At 40.7% G+C, this 16248-nt stretch overlaps 1 protein-coding gene across 3 annotated transcripts in view; it reads right to left on the minus strand.

Annotated features, from left to right (window-relative positions):
* sipa1l1 (signal-induced proliferation-associated 1 like 1) overlaps window positions 1-10336 on the minus strand; it is a 199180-nt gene extending 188844 nt beyond the window's left edge. For all 3 annotated transcript variants that reach the window (XM_034162799.1, XM_034162800.1, XM_034162798.1), the window contains exons 1-2: window positions 10238-10336; window positions 5611-5616 (exon numbers count right to left, since the gene is read on the minus strand). The gene's annotated coding sequence lies outside the window, so the exon portion shown is untranslated. The remainder of the gene's footprint in view (window positions 1-5610; window positions 5617-10237) is intronic.
* Between the last annotated feature and the right edge of the window lie 5912 nt (window positions 10337-16248).

The following is a 16248-nucleotide window of genomic DNA, read 5'->3' on the forward strand; positions in this document are numbered from 1 at the left end:
GGTCACCTCCACTGCACCCCGGACTTTGTCCCCCCCCCGGACTGTATTCAGTACCAGCCCACCTCAGCTCACACCCCAGCTCCCCCCTCCCCCCCCTCACTGTAACTCCGACTGAGGTGAGAGGCCAGCTCCTGTGGCTGAAGCAGAGGAAAGCAGCAGGACCCGATGGGATCTACCCGAGGCTGCTGAGGAGCTGTGCAGATGAGCTCTGTGAGGTCCTCAGCCACATCTTCAACATAAGCCTCAGCCTGGGGGTGTTCCCCACCCTGTGGAAGACCTCCTGTGTGGTCCCGGTTCCCAAAACACTGCACGCCAAGGAACCAGCCCACTACAGACCAGTTGCCCTGACCTCCCACCTCATGAAGACCATGGAACGGCTTGTCCTGTCTCACCTCCGCACCGTGGTGAGCAACGTTCTGGACCCACTGCAGATCGCCTACAGGCCCAACATCGGGGTAGATGACGCTGTCACCTGCCTGCTGCAGCGAGTGCTCACCCACCTGGAGACCGGCGGGAGCGCTGTGACAGTCATGTTCTTTGATTTCTCCAGAGCTTTCAACACCATCAGACCGGTGCTGCCGTGGGGGAAGCTGGAGGATGCAGGTGTGGATGGACATCTCGCCGCCTGGACCATCAACTACCTCACTGACCGCCCGCAGTACGTGCGGCTGCGCAGCTGTCAGTCTGAGGTGGTAAGGTGTAGCACCTGGGCACCCCAGGGCACCGTCCTCTCACCTTTCCTCTTCACCCTTTGCACCACGGACTTCATTGTGGGTCGTGTGTCTGAGGGGAACGAGCTGGAGTACTGGTCGGTCATCACGAACTTTGTGGACTGGTGTGAGAGCAACCACTTGTGTCTCAACACCAGTAAGACGAAGGAGATGGTGATCGACTTCAGGAGGAAACCACCACCTCACCCACCAGTGAACATCCAGGGTGAGGACTTAGAGACTGTGGACAGCTTCAAATACCTGGGTGTTCACCTCAACAACAAACTGGACTGGACTCACAACACTGACGCCCTGTACAAGAAAGGCCAGAGTCACCTCCACCTGCTGAGGAGACTGAGATCCTTTGGAGTGAGCAGGCCTCTGCTTAAGACCTTCTATGACTCTGCTGTAGCCTCAGCTCTCCTCCATGCTGTCGTCTGTTGGGCCCCGGGCAGCACAGAGCGGGAGAGAAAGAGCCTGAATAAGCTGGTCAGGAAGTCCAGCTCTGACCTGGGCTGTACTCTGGACTCTCTGGAGGAGGTGGCTGAGAGGAGGGTGTTAACCAAGTTCAAATCCATCATGGACAACTCCTCTCACCCTTTGCACCGGACTGTAGTGGAGCTGTGCAGCTCCTTCAGTGGCAGACTGAGGCACCCTCAGTGCAAGAAGGAACGATACCGCAGGTCGTTCCTCCCTGCTGCTGTCAGACTGTACAATAACACTGTGAAATAACCACATGCAAATCATGTGCAATAACAACTCATTTACAAATCCCAGCACTAATGTCACCTTATCACATCTAAATTCCACTTCACATATTGTAAAGAAGATGCTCCTATCTTTTTTCAATTCCAATCATGTTTATATATGCATATGTACTTATGTATATACAGTGGTGGGCATAGATAACCAAAAAATTAACTTCGATAACAGTTGATAAGATAACTGAAAAGTTATCTTTGATAAAGATAAACCGATAAACCACCCAAAAATGTATTGGAAGTTACAGATAATCGATAACCGATAAATTTCCAGTGTTGTCTATGGGACATTTGCAGTTACTAAAGAGCTGAAATTGATTTTTAACACGATCGCTTTTGAAAGCATCAAAAGCGGTAAAAGACCTAAAGAATAACTAAGAATGTTTGACCATGCTGCCCCCTGCAGGAAACAGCACAGAGAAATCCTGAGAGCACCCACAAAAATCAACTCTTTACTAATCATAATCATTTTTCTTTCAACGTTCTGCCCCTGCTGGAAGCTCTTGTTTACAACAGCGCTCCCACCACAGAGATATATCGAGAGCAGCCATAAGGCCAGCTCCCTATCAATTTCAACACTCCGGTCAGGTGGAGGTCTTGAAAAATAAAGTCATACTTACTTATGGTTTTTTGAAAATACTGATAGAATAACTCCATTAATGTCAATTCTGTCATTTGTACAAAGTTAAAATATAACATATATCTTTTAATGTTGAATAAGGCACTAATTCTGAGGTTTTGTAACAAACACAGACCGCAAAGCATTCTGGGTAAAAGTGCTAAACAGTGATTGGTTCAGTAATCCATTATGTAAACCAACACGTTAATGTGACGTGTGTCGTGTGTTGGTTTAAAGATAAATGTGCTTTTGTAAAATATTCCATTTTTATTTGTAAAAACAGGCATTTTTACGGAGCTCTGGAAGTGTCATCGCAATTGCATGTTTTAAAACTTTTATGATGTTGTAAAACGTGCATTCAATATTAGTAAGTAAGTAAGTAAATTTATTTATATAGTGCCTTTCACAGACATAAAGCCATGTACACACGTTGTCGGGTATTTGTAAAACCGAATATCTTACCCTTTCAGTTTGGGGAAAAAACTTCATCCACACTACGTCGTTTAAAAAAAAAAATCCATCCACATCGAACCATATAAATGTGTTGTAATTAGTCTGCCAAACCTTTGGGTGGTGGTACTGATTAAAATTCTATCCAATCAGGAGCCTTATTCTCTTGTCATCACTTCCACAAAAACTAAAAACATGGCGCCAACCTCGTTCGTGTGGACCGATAAGGAGTCGGAATTACTTCTAACCATAGTTTTAGAATACAAAGTTAACAAATATATGCACACAAAAAGCTCCTGGACAATGGACAATACCAACACTTTGAGAGCAGCCAGGTACCCAGACGTTTAATGCTGCCATGAACACTCCTGGCCAGTAGATGGCAGTAGCGGCCTTGAAAAAATGTCAAAATTCCAGATAATCAGTGTCTGCTACATTTAAGATGCGTGGAATTTAACAAACACAAATACACTAACGTCTATAAACCCAGAGAATATATTCACGAGAGTTTTAGGCACTAGAGTTTAATGCTGTTATCTGTGGACCCTGAACAGAGTGTCTGAAATGCATTTGTCCTGTCGTGAACGTCTGAGATTACCTTATGCTACCCATAATGCATTGCTGCCTGGCACAGCATGTGCTCACAAAACCTTAAAAATTAGCACATTACTTTAAAACGAAAACATATATCTGATATTTTCACTTTATAAACTTCAGACATGACAATTTTAAATAACTTGTCTAAAATGAGTGGTTAAAATTTGAACCATAAGTTAAACATGTATGCCTCTGGATGACTTGGTGACATTGCGATTATATTAGTATGGTGTTAAAGGAAATGACTTTTTTTTTGGTCACCAGTTCTCCTTTGCTTACAGATGATAGAGTGGTTTCTGTTTGCAGAGGGTAGAACAACATGCCTATTAGGAAACTTTTAACAGGTAGGTCTCAACAGCTTTAACAGTTTTAAAAATGTTTTTCACTGTTCAGCTTAGTTTAGTACGTTATCGGTCTAAAAGTTATCGGACGTTAATTCATCGTAAGATAATTAGTCCGATGATGGTTTTTAAATTTATCTAAAAAGATAATCCGATAACGAAAACATTATCTTCGATAATTATCTGTTATCGGATTATCGGAAGTGTGCACACCACTGTGTATATATATGCATATATCTATATATACACACACACATACATACATATATATATATATATATGTACATATATATATAAATATATACACAGTGGTGGGCACAGATAACCAAAAAATTTACTTCGATATCAGATAACTGAAAAGTTATCTTTGATAAAGATAAAACGATAAACCACCCAAAAATGTATAGGAAGTTACAGATAACCGATAAGCAATAAATTCCAGTATTGTCTCGATACATTTACAACTACTAATAAACTAAATTTGAGTTTTAACACCACGATCGCTTCTGGTAGTATCAAAAGCAACAAAAGACCCAAACAATGAGCCCACACTTTGTCTTTGAACAGCTTGAAAACTCTTGTTTACTACATGGCTTCCAGCACAGAAGCAAGCTGAAAACAGCCATAAAGCCCAGCTTTCTACCCAATCACAACGCTCCGGTCAGGCGGAGGTCTTGGAAAATAAAGCAGTGCTGACTTATGGTTTTGATTTATAAATAACATTAATACTGATAGAATAACTCCATTAATGTCAATTCTGTCATTTGTACAGAGTTAAAATATAACGTATATCTTTTAATGTTGAATAATGCACTAATTCTGAGGTTTTGTAACAAACAGACAGATCGCAAAGGATTCTGGGTAAAATGTGCCTCTGTTAAACACTGAATGGTTCAGTCATTATGTAAACCAACACGTTAATGTGACGTGTGTCATGTCTTCGTGTTTACAGATAAATGTGCTTTGGTAAAATATGCCATTTTTTTATTTGTAAAAACAGGCATTTTTACGGAGCCCTGGAAGTGTCATCGCAAAATGTTTTACATGTGGAGAGAATGTGCGTTCATTTTATTATATTGTGCGCACGTTTTATGATGTGCGCACGTTTTATGATGTTGTGCACACGTTTTATTATATTGTAAAACGTGCACTCAATATTGTCTTGACATAAATGTTGGCTATTCGCCCTAATGACGTTTCAAATCCCACAAAACCTTGGAGAGTTCACCGCGCGAACATTGAGATGTTACATTCTCAGTAAAATTGAGAACTGCACTGAGACGCTCTGACCATGCTGCACTTTAACCGCTGCACACAGACAACACCATTAACATCGTAACATAAAACTATTTTTATATTGTGCCTAAAACTCTTGTGAATATATTCTCTGGGTTTATAGATGTTGTTATTGTGTTTATTTTATGTAAACATGCGAGAATCACAGGCTGTCTCTCCGTTATTTTCAATGGGAGCTGCTGTGAGCGACAATCGCTTCCTGTTCATGTCGTTCTGGGGGAAAGTGAAGTTTGCTCTTTAACGTCTTGATTATTGTTCTTTACAACACTGTTTGTCCTCTTTGTTTGAGACGAATATATATAATATGTCTCAAATTTAGGGATGTCCCGATCCGATCACGTGATCGGAAATCGGGCCCGATCACGTGGTTCCAGACTTGATCGAAATCGGACGTTGCATCCCAATCAGGAATCCGATATAGATTTAATCCTCATTATTTTGATCAGCGCTATTTCAGGCTCATTATTGCAGATTAATGGGCCTTTCACGCGTCGGAAGCGTCAGAGGCGTGAGACGTTTTGCTTTTTAGAGGCGTCAGAAGCGTCACTTTAGCTCGGCTTTTGACGTGAGCGCGCATTGCCACTTGTTGGCAGGCTGACGCGGTCAAAGTTCAACCCAATCTTTTTTTTTTTAATTGAACAAAAGAAAAAAACATAAGTTCAACCGGACAGAGGTGGGGGGAGTTATGTGCGCAAAGTTTCTTTCGCAGAACTGCTGTTGGTGTATTTACGTGCTCAGCCTGACGCCTCGATGGAATGACAAGAGGATGATGGACACTTTCCCACCGAAACTCTTGCTCAGTCATCCTTCCGTACACAGCAGGACCCGGTGCTGACCAAGTCCTCAGGATGACGATCTGTCATCTGATTAACAAAAAGAAAAAAACAAATTGTCCTGTGAACGTTTGTCTGCAAAACGGAGCGAGAGATGGTGTGCGCACGAGCGACGTGCACACTCATCACATTTAGGAGCGCGTCTTAAAGAGCTTCCGTCTTCATTCACGTTCACTGCGCTGCTCTGAACTTGTTGAACACTGATAAAGCATCAGAGGAACACTGAGGACTGTCAGGATGCAAATGTAAGTTTTTTTTTTTTTTTTACTTTTACTTTTCAAGTTGACTTTTGAACTTTCGACGCTCTGAGCTGTGACATAGCTTTGTGCTGTCCAACAGGAATGACCCATCGGGCCAAAACACAGAAGTCTAGTGGCAGAAACCACTGATCTGTACAAATGGTAAATGGACTGCATTTATACAGCGCTTTTCCATCTGCATGAGACGCTCAAAGCGCTTTACAATTAGGCCTCACATTCACCCCGATGTCAGGGTGCTGCCATACAAGGCGCTCACTACACACCGGGAGCAATAGGGGATTTAGAACACTTGTAATTAAAATAACTAAATCAATAAATGGTTCTTTAGAAACCTTTCATCTATAAATTAAACCCACCTGTTATTTCAGATTAGATAATTTCTTGTTTAACATAAGGAACCTTTGACATTTATTTTTAGAAAAATAAAATAAAATGGAAATTTGTACTTTTTTTTTTTAAGTCTGGTAGATCATTACTTGATTGTTCAAGCTACCTCAAGGAGAAGTGCACTGTTTAAGTGATAAATAAAATAAGGTCATTAAAATGAAATTATATATTTAGCATTTGTTCATTGTTCATTCAGTTTTTTAAAGTATCGGATTGGGACTCGGTATCGGCAGATACTCAAAATCAGATGACTCTGAATCGGATCTGGGCCAAAAAAACCCTGATCGGGACATCCCTACTGAAATTCGGTTTGCGTTTATTAAATTCCATGCAGACTAAACATAGCAGACACGGATTATTTGTTATAATTGTTTTACCAAGTTTTCAGGGTATCATGCATGCAGTCTCTTATTAACGTGACGAAAGCATTAAAAAATACATTTTTGTGGTATAATATTAATTTACAACTGTCATCGTGTTGATTCTCTATATGTTGTTGACTGCAGCGACTCTCTGGCATGCAAGGGATTATGGGATATGTCAATAGGGCAAATGAACACTACTGGCCAGTAGATGGCAGTAGAGACCTTGAAAACTTGCCAAAACAAAATTCCAGATAATCTGTGTCTGCTACATTTAAGATGCATGGAATTTAATAAATGCAGACACAATAACAATGTCTATAAACCCAGAGAATATATTCACGAGAGTTTTAGGCATTAGAGTTTAATACTGTTGTCTGTAGAGCCTGATCAGAGTTTTCAAATGCATTTCTCATGTCGTGAACGTACTGAGATTACCCTATCCTACCCATAATGCACTGCTGGGCACAGCATATATCCACACTAAAACCTTAAAAATTAGCGTGTTACTTTAAAACTAAAACTAAAACACAGTTCTCCTTTGCCTGCAGAGGATAGAGGGGTTTCTTCTTAAAGCAGCTCTTCTCTGTTTTGCAGAGGGCAGAACTACACATCAGCTACGAAACATTTAACACGTACGTGCTCAACTGATTTTAAGTTTTATAAATATTTGTAGCTGTTCAGCTTTATTTACCACGTTATCGGTCTAAAAATGATCTGACAAAAATTTATTGCAAGATAATTAGTCCGATAATGGTTTTTAAAGTGATCTAAAACAGATAATCCGATAATGAAAACATTATCTTCGATAATTATCAGTTATCGGAACTGTGCCCACCACTGTGTGTGTGTGTGTGTATATATATATATATATACATATATATATATATATACACACTACCTCTTTCTCTTATCTTATTGTGTTATTACAAGTATCATTATTATTGCTTATCCTTGCACACGCTGTTTGATGCACATTCTCCTCCACTCGCACCCATCTTGTGTGTCTTTTTTTTTTAAGAGCTTAAGTAACTTGAATTTCTCCACTGTGATTTCTGTGTAGGCTCTCAGTTGTCCAGGTGGTTTCCATAGTAGAGAAGCTTGAATCTTCGACTGGACTGGGTTGCTTCACGTGAGGACGTTTCTCTTCAAATCACAGAAGCTTCCTTAGCTAAAATTCTTGCTCTGGTAGTCTGACTTCTGTCTTGACTCTTGTAGAGAAGAATAAAACAGAAGCCAACAAATGCTGGAGTTTTTAACCTAACCTGACCCCTCCTACCGAGAGGCCGACTGCTACAGGCTAGTGACTAAACAACAGCTCTAATTAGCACCTATTGTGTTCTAGTTAGCACCCTCCTAATGACAGGGCAGCTGTCCCTCCTAATGATGGGACGGAAGCCTCCCCCTGATGGCTCCCTTGACGACTCTCCTGATGACGTGAATGACTCATTACCATGAACAAAAGACTGAAACTGCTTTGACCTGAGTACCCCATTGTAAACAGGGGACAAAGCGTATCTGAGACCCCCTCCCCGGTTAAGGTTGGGTTTCAACTGTTTTACAAAGAATGCTTCCTTGACACCTCTCTCAAACCATTTCTGCTCTCTGGCTAAGATTTTAACTTTCTTGTCCTCAAACGTGTGGTTAGTGTCTTTCAGGTGGAGATGAACTGCAGACTGAAGTCCACTGGCGCCCTCTCTGCGGTGCTGGTATAGCCTTTTGAGTAAAGGTTGCTTGGTCTCACCTATGTAGTGTTCTTTACAGTGTTCATTACAGTTTTCCTGACATCTGATAGAATACACTACATTGCTCTGTTTGTAACTCCACTGTGAGATCAATAAAGTCTTATCTTATATTTATTTTGGATGCTGACATTATTTCATTTGCACACAGAAAGAAAACTATTTCACAAAACCAAAAACTACCAGGGTCAAAATTATTAGCCACCTTAAAAACTGACCTTTTAGTTGAACCATAGCACAAAACACTGTTGTGTAATGATGTGCTTCAACTATGTAATGCTAAAAGCTTGTAAAACCATGTTAAAACTGAGGGTTATCTGAAAATGTACCCAACATCAGAAAGCATCAAAAGAAATTAGTACAAATGTTGTAGCTCACAAAGCAGGAGAAGGGGTTATTTCAGCTTTTTCAAGTGTCACGAACTGGAGTGAGAATTATCATCAAGAAATTCAACAAGAGCCACACAGTATAGAACAAGCCTGGGAGAGATAGGAAGCAAAAAATTTCAGACTCCAGAAAGGCAACTAGTGAGAGATGTGTCTAAAGACCCCAGAATAACTGCCGAGACAAGTGAATGGCTTAACCAAGTTGGGAATTGTAGTCTCAAAGAAGACAATGACTTGAGCCCTGAACACAAATGGACTACGAGGTTTCAGACCAAGAAAAACTTCTGCAGAAGAGACACCTTCAAGCCAAACTGAAGTATGCTCACGACAACCCAGAAAAAGATTATGCATACCTGAAGTATGTCCTTTGGCCACATGAGATGAAACTAGAGCACTCTGGCCATAAAGATGCTGCATATGTTTGCAGAAAGAAGGGCGAGGAGTACAACATCATCGCCACAGTGAAACATGGCGGTGGGCGTATTATGCAGTGGGGATGCTTCAGTGCATCTGGAACTAGGAATCTCCACAAGGTGGAAGGAATCATGAAGAAAGAAGGATATGTGGTGAAGAAGGTGAAGGGTGAAGAAGAAGTCAGCAGGTCAAAGAGCCTTTTCGTATCGTGCACCCACCCTGTGGAACAGTCTTCCTGCGACCGTGAGGTAGTCTGAGTCTGTGGACATTTTTAAGTCAAGACTCAAAACCTATTTTTATTCTCTTTCTTATGGATAGTTTTTATTTTTATTTGTTTTATTCTTTTACTTCTGTTTTTATTTATGTATTTTAAAATTTTTATTCATTTTTAATTATTTATTCAATTTTATGTTGACTTGTTTTATTTAAGGCGCCTTGAGACGGCTTTTGCTGTGATTTGGCGCATTATAAGCTAATTAAATTTAATTAAATTAAATGTGAATATTTTGAAAGAAAACCTCAAGCATTCAGCAGAAAAACTGGGCCTGGGTCATCGCTTTGTCTTCCACCGTAACAATGACCCAAAACATATGTTGCTGCTGGTGAAGAACTAACTCCAGAAGACCAAAGTGAACATTACCGACTGGCCTGCACAAAACCCTGACTTGAATCCCACTGAAAATTTGTGGGGTAAACTGAAGGCCGAAGTCCATGCCAGAAGACCATCAAATCTGAAGGAGGTTGAGAGACTCGCCAAAGAAGAATGAGCTGGGGTTCCTCAGGAGACACGTCTGAGACTTGTTGAAAACTACAACAAATGACTGCAGGCTGTTATCCAGTGCAAACAATTGACTATTAGCATGTGTGTGTGCAAAGTCAAATAATGTAAGTATCCAAAGTAAAAATAGGATGTTCAGAAATGCTGAGTTTAAGATTCCTTGCTCTGTTGGAAAATTTTGAAAAAAAGGTTAAATTTCATGAGGAGAGCTAATAAATTTGTCCTCATCTGAATGTGGGCCAAAAACTGAGCGGCAATTCATTCAAATCATGGATCAACTATGATCCATTCCGCCACTTACCACATAAGACGGCACTCCTTCCAAGAGTCCAGGGAGATCCGTCCTGGTTCTGTTGCTTCACTGTTTAAATCCAAGCAATACTCCTTCCCTTCTCTGCTGGAAACAGACAGGTTATGGCTGTTATAGCTAAAGGCCGTACAACAATGGAGCATTATAACTAGTTTTAACACCATCCCGCTAAGCGATAGAGTAGAATAACTATGTTGTTATTATAATACCCAAGCCAACAACACTGAGCACTGCATGAAGAGACTGGACATACGCACTGAGCAGGTTACAAACCTCTACTGGCCAGTCTCATCACTGATCGAGTTTGGTTATCAACATCTTGCACTGAAATACTGACATACTGCACCTGTAATAACCATGCATCATAATTCACCATTGTATGTCACCTCCATTTGTATTGTAGTTGCATCAGCCTCTTAGAAGAAGATAAAAATATGCTTCCTGTGACATAAAAGTAGGGTGCATAGGTTTTTTTTTTTCTTGAGGGACTCAAGAAAAAAATATTCTTCTGTTTAAATATTTTTGGATACATCCAACTCATATTAATTTTGTTTACAGAAAGTTATTAATCTCATCAAGCTCAAATTCAAGACTTGGTGGCTTCCCTCACTAGTCCACTTCCAGTGTGGTTCCTCAATTTTTGAGAGCTGCCTCCTTCACATATTTGCCACACAGCACCCTACTGTCTGCATGTCTTAATGACTGGTGTAAATGAAGTCCGAGACAAATTCAGTGACTTAGAAATGGTCATGTGTCCATCCTGTAAAAACAATGATTTCATTGTTGAATTTTGAATTAATTGCAGGCCTTAAATGTAGAAATGAATGTATATTAAATTAAATTAAGTTGAAACAAAACATACAAAACATTAAATATCTTTGAGTTATATTGTCTGCAATCAAAGTGGGTAAAAAAGATTCCCCAAGATTGTTCTATTATATTTTATTTTATTATTTTGTTGTTGTTGTATTTGCATTTTCCATACCATCCCAACTTCTAGTTTAGGGATGTATTTCTCAATGATTATTGGAAATGAAGACCCTGACATATTCACTAACATGCATTCGTCCCCTGACTAACAAAAATTGGCTGTAGAAGTGATCATTTGCATTAACAATCACTGTTATGTATGGGCTCTGAAGATAAAAATGGCTTCCTACATGTGATAGTTTTGTTAAACACTTCGAATCCAGGCGGAAAATCCACACAAGAACATCTGGATGATTCATTTCAACTCCATACCTCTGGCATACAGATGCAAAAATTACAAAAAACAGAACACTGTCTAAATACTTGCACATGACTTAAATTCCAAAAACCACATATTCAAGTAATAATAATAATGGCCTCTTCACACATAACACAAACTTGGACGAAAGGCAGAAACTGGCCGACAAAACACAAAAAAACAAATTGGGGAGCTGCGAAAAATTCCACCTGCTGTCGGGAGGGACACGCGGTCAGACAGACGTGAACGATCACGTGGCGACGGTTTCGTGTGCGCGCCACAGGTGTGCACGAACACAGTGCGAGCATGTGGAAAGTCACACCCACACAGCAGTGGAGTAATGAGATGCTGGAAACATGTACACAAATGGCCGAAAATGTGTAAGCACTAAATTAATGTGTCAGCATAGATTCAGAACATTATATGAACAATGAATGTACTGATTAAATGTAAGACAATCATGTTAATGGTCATGAATCTGTTCTCACTGTTGTTGTCCATTCAGCTGCTCCCTTTTTGTTCGGGGTCGCCACAGCAGATAGAGCCATATCCGCACTGGTATTTGGCACAAGTTTTACGCCGGATGCCCTTCCTGACGCAACTCCAGTTTTACCTGGAGAAACACACAACCGATGGTGTTCCAAAGAGGTCTCCCATCCAAGTACTAACCAGATGCCGCACTGCTTAGCTTCTGCGATCTGACGGGCTCAGGCTTAGACTGAGCAGAATCTGTTCTCACTGTAAAAAAAAGGAAAAAAACACCAAAAAAAAAGAAACAAAACACAGCAATTTCTATAATATTTCATTCCTGTGTGACAATACAAAAATGATCCTCCTCCGAGACGTACACCAGGAAGTGATGAACTGACATGATGATTTTTTTCTTCCTTTTATTTTTTACATGAATGACCTGTTGCGCTCATAACGAACACATGAGCCGACTCTGCGTGTCCAGTGCGCACTGAAGCGCTGGTGACCGCGTTCCAAAGATATGTGTTTTTATTGATTACAATGTGAGGAGAGCACGCCGACACACGCGCCTCGCGGTGGTGTCTTGTGATGTGAGATTCTGCATCACATGATATGTGTTCTCCAGCTTTGAGCAGTAATGACACAGTGGTCAAGTGCAGCTTTGACTTTGACATCACGGTGCGCGCTGAGATGTGGTTGCAGCATTTCAGTTTGTTTTTATTTCTCCTCATTGTTTGCAGACACGTGCAGAGCACATAATGTGTCCCCCAGCTTTGCGTGGCACTGACAGTCAGCTGTGATGTCAGCAGGACCACAGCACTCACCGTGGGCGGTGGTCAGTTCCCTCCCTGCATGATTTCAAATGTCATCCATCCCGTGACATGATACATGTCAACCACGGTCCCCTGACAAATGCATAAATGTAGTGCACGTGTGCGCGTGTGACCATGTCAACCAATACATGATTGACACGTGACATGTCCACTTCTCCTCACATGAATAGGCTCACTGTCACTGTACACTGGCACACGCGTGTACACAGTGGTAAGCTATGATGTGGATCAGAAAAGCGCTCACATGAATGGTTGCATGTCACGTGAGGCGCAGCGGGCCGGTGTGCTGTTTTTCTTTTCCACCATGTCAAAAGAGCCTGCAGATACATGGTGTGTTGTGAAGAAGTGCTGTTTGAAACCTCATTTGGGCGAATGTGTGGCACTTGGTATTCATACTGCCATGAACACAGTCATCTGGCAGTGTTCATGGCAGTATGAATACCAAGTGCCACACATTCGCTTAAAGTGATGAATCCATTTAAACATAATTTTCAGTTTTCAAATTGCCTTTTTTTTACAAATGAAAAAAAATTACATATTTACAAATACAGATTTATTTTGTAAAACCCACCAGACATTTCAGTAAGTTGTGTGTGTTATACTGACCAACCAACCACTCATGTCTGTCAGGAAACTAATTTACCCACAATACACTGCGGCATGTGTGTCTAAATGCTAAAACCTTCAAAATTAGTGCATTACTTTAAAACTAAAACATGTTTGTTTAAAATTTTAACCATAAGTCAAAACTATCTGCCTGCGCATGACTTGCTCGTTTGAATGTTCTGGCATCAGAGTAATCAGATCAGAGTAATGATCCTTCAAAGCCCTCCTCCTGCAATCTCGTAAAGGCCAATAAGAAGTTCTCTGTAGTCTGATCTGAAACCAACTCCAAATGCACTGCTCTTGTTACTGCACACGTAAACAGTGTGACATACACCTGTCCTTTACCTTTAACATACAAGGGTTCTGCAAAATCAACACCAGTAACTTCAGATGGAGGTGACTCAGTTACTCGGTCTCGTGATAAAGGAGCAGTAATCTGTTGTGCTGCTTTAAACTTTAGTTTTCTGCAAATCTAATAACATGAGGCAATGCATTTTACAAAACATCTTCCTTCCATCTCTGACTTGAATCAATGTGTCTCTTACACCAGAATGCATCATCTTTTCATCACATGACTAAACTAATAGCTCAGAATACTTGTGATTCGTTGGTGCTGTTCTCTGAACTAAAATCAGAGTTCTGAAACTAAAATCAGAGTTCTTCCCCCAACACTTAGACCATTTTCATCTAAGAATGGGTTCAAATCTTTGATTTTAGAGTCTCTCTTCACATTTTTGTTTGACCTTAGCTGGGATTTTCAGAACTAAAACAACTCTCTTGAGTAGCCTTCACCCAGTACATTTCAGCTGCAATGAGCTCTTCTGCAGTTAACTCTCCCTGAACCTTCTGACAAGACCTTGTGTTAGTTACAAACCGTTTTACCCATGCAGTGACTCTTAACACAGTATTAAGCTTGCTGTACCTTTCTAAGTTTAACAGAGGTTCAGTTTGTTCAGTGCACAAAACTGGTAATGGTTTCTCCTTGTTTGTTTTGTCCTTGTAGATATGCCACAGCACTGTAAGCCTTTTCACTTGCATCACAGTAGACATGCAGCTTACTGTGTGTGACTCAGAAATCTTTATGCACCTTTGGTGAGTTATTTTTGGCACAGGTACAATAGCAAATGATTCCCACAGATCAGGTACTTTACAGAGCTCAAGAAATCTCATAAAAATCAAACAGATTATATCTGCCAGCTGTTCTGCACAATTCTTTTGAACACTATCCCCAACACTTGTAACTTTGCAAAAACAATGTCGGACTCTGTTGTTTTCTCTGGGCCCCTCCCCAATCAGACCGGGAGTGACATGTTTAGCCGCATGTTCTCCTTGAATTGCTGGCTGTCTGAGTGGTGTCCAAAAAATGAGGTGGGCTTCATTGATAATTGGCAAAGCTTCTGGGGAAAACCTGGTCTTGTTAGGAGAGACGGCATCCATCCCACTTTAGAGGGAGCAGCTCTCATTTCTAGAAATCTGGCCAATTTTTTGGGATCCTCCAAACTGTGACTGTCTAGCGTTGGGACCAGGAGGCAGAGCTGTGGTCTTATACACCTCTCTGCAGCTTCTCTCCCCCTGCCATCCCCCTATTACCCCATCCCCGTAGAGACGGTGCCTGCTCCCAGACCACACTAACTAGCAAAAATCTATTTAAGCATAAAAATTCAAAAAGAAAAAATAATATAGCACCTTCAATTGCACCACAGACTAAAACAGTTAAATGTGGTCTATTAAACATTAGGTCTCTTTCTTCTAAGTCCCTGTTGGTAAATGATATAATAATTGATCAACGTATTGATTTATTCTGCCTAACAGAAACTTGGTTACAGCAGGATGAATATGTTAGTTTAAATGAGTCAACACCCCCGAGTCACACTAACTGTCAGAATGCTCGTAGCACGGGCCGGGGCGGAGGATTAGCAGCAATCTTCCATTCCAGCTTATTAATTAATCAAAACCTAGACAGAGCTTTAATTCATTTGAAAGCTTGTCTCTTAGTCTTGTCCATCCAAATTGGAAGTCCCAAAAACCAGTTTTATTTGTTATTATCTATCGTCCACCTGGTCGTTACTGTGAGTTTCTCTGTGAATTTTCAGACCTTTTGTCTGACTTAGTGCTTAGCTCAGATAAGATAATTATAGTGGGCGATTTTAACATCCACACAGATGCTGAGAATGACAGCCTCAACACTGCATTTAATCTATTATTAGACTCTATCGGCTTTGCTCCAAAAGTACATGAGTCCCCCCACCACTTTAATCATATTTTAGATCTTGTTCTGACTTATGGTATGGAAATTAGAAGACTTAACAGTATTCCCTGAAAACTCCCTTTTGTCTGATCATTTTTTAATAACATTTACATTTACCCTGATGGACTACCCTGCAGTGGGGAATAAGTTCATTACACTAGAAGTCTTTCAGAAAGCGCTGTAACTAGGTTTAAGGATATGATTCCTTCTTTATGTTCTCTAATGTCATATACCAACACAGAGCAGAGTAGCTACCTAAACTCTGTAAGGGAGTTAGAGTATCTTGTCAATAGTTTTACATCCTCATTGAAGACACTTTGGATGCTGTAGCTCCTCTGAAAAAGAGAGCTTTAAATCAGAAGTGTCTGACTCCGTGGTATAACTCACAAACTCGTAGCTTAAAGCAGATAACCCGTAAGTTGGAGAGGAAATGGCGTCTCACTAATTTAGAAGATCTTCACTTAGCCTGGAAAAAAGAGTTTGTTGCTCTATAAGAAAGCCCTCGTGAAGCTAGGACATCTTTCTACTCATCACTAATTGAAAGAAATAAGAACAACCCCAGGTTTCTTTTCCGCACTGTAGCCAGGCTGACAAAGAGTCAGAGCTCTATGAGCTG

Source organism: Thalassophryne amazonica, chromosome 21 (assembly GCF_902500255.1).
Source record: "Thalassophryne amazonica chromosome 21, fThaAma1.1, whole genome shotgun sequence".
Lineage (NCBI taxonomy): Eukaryota > Metazoa > Chordata > Actinopteri > Batrachoidiformes > Batrachoididae > Thalassophryne > Thalassophryne amazonica.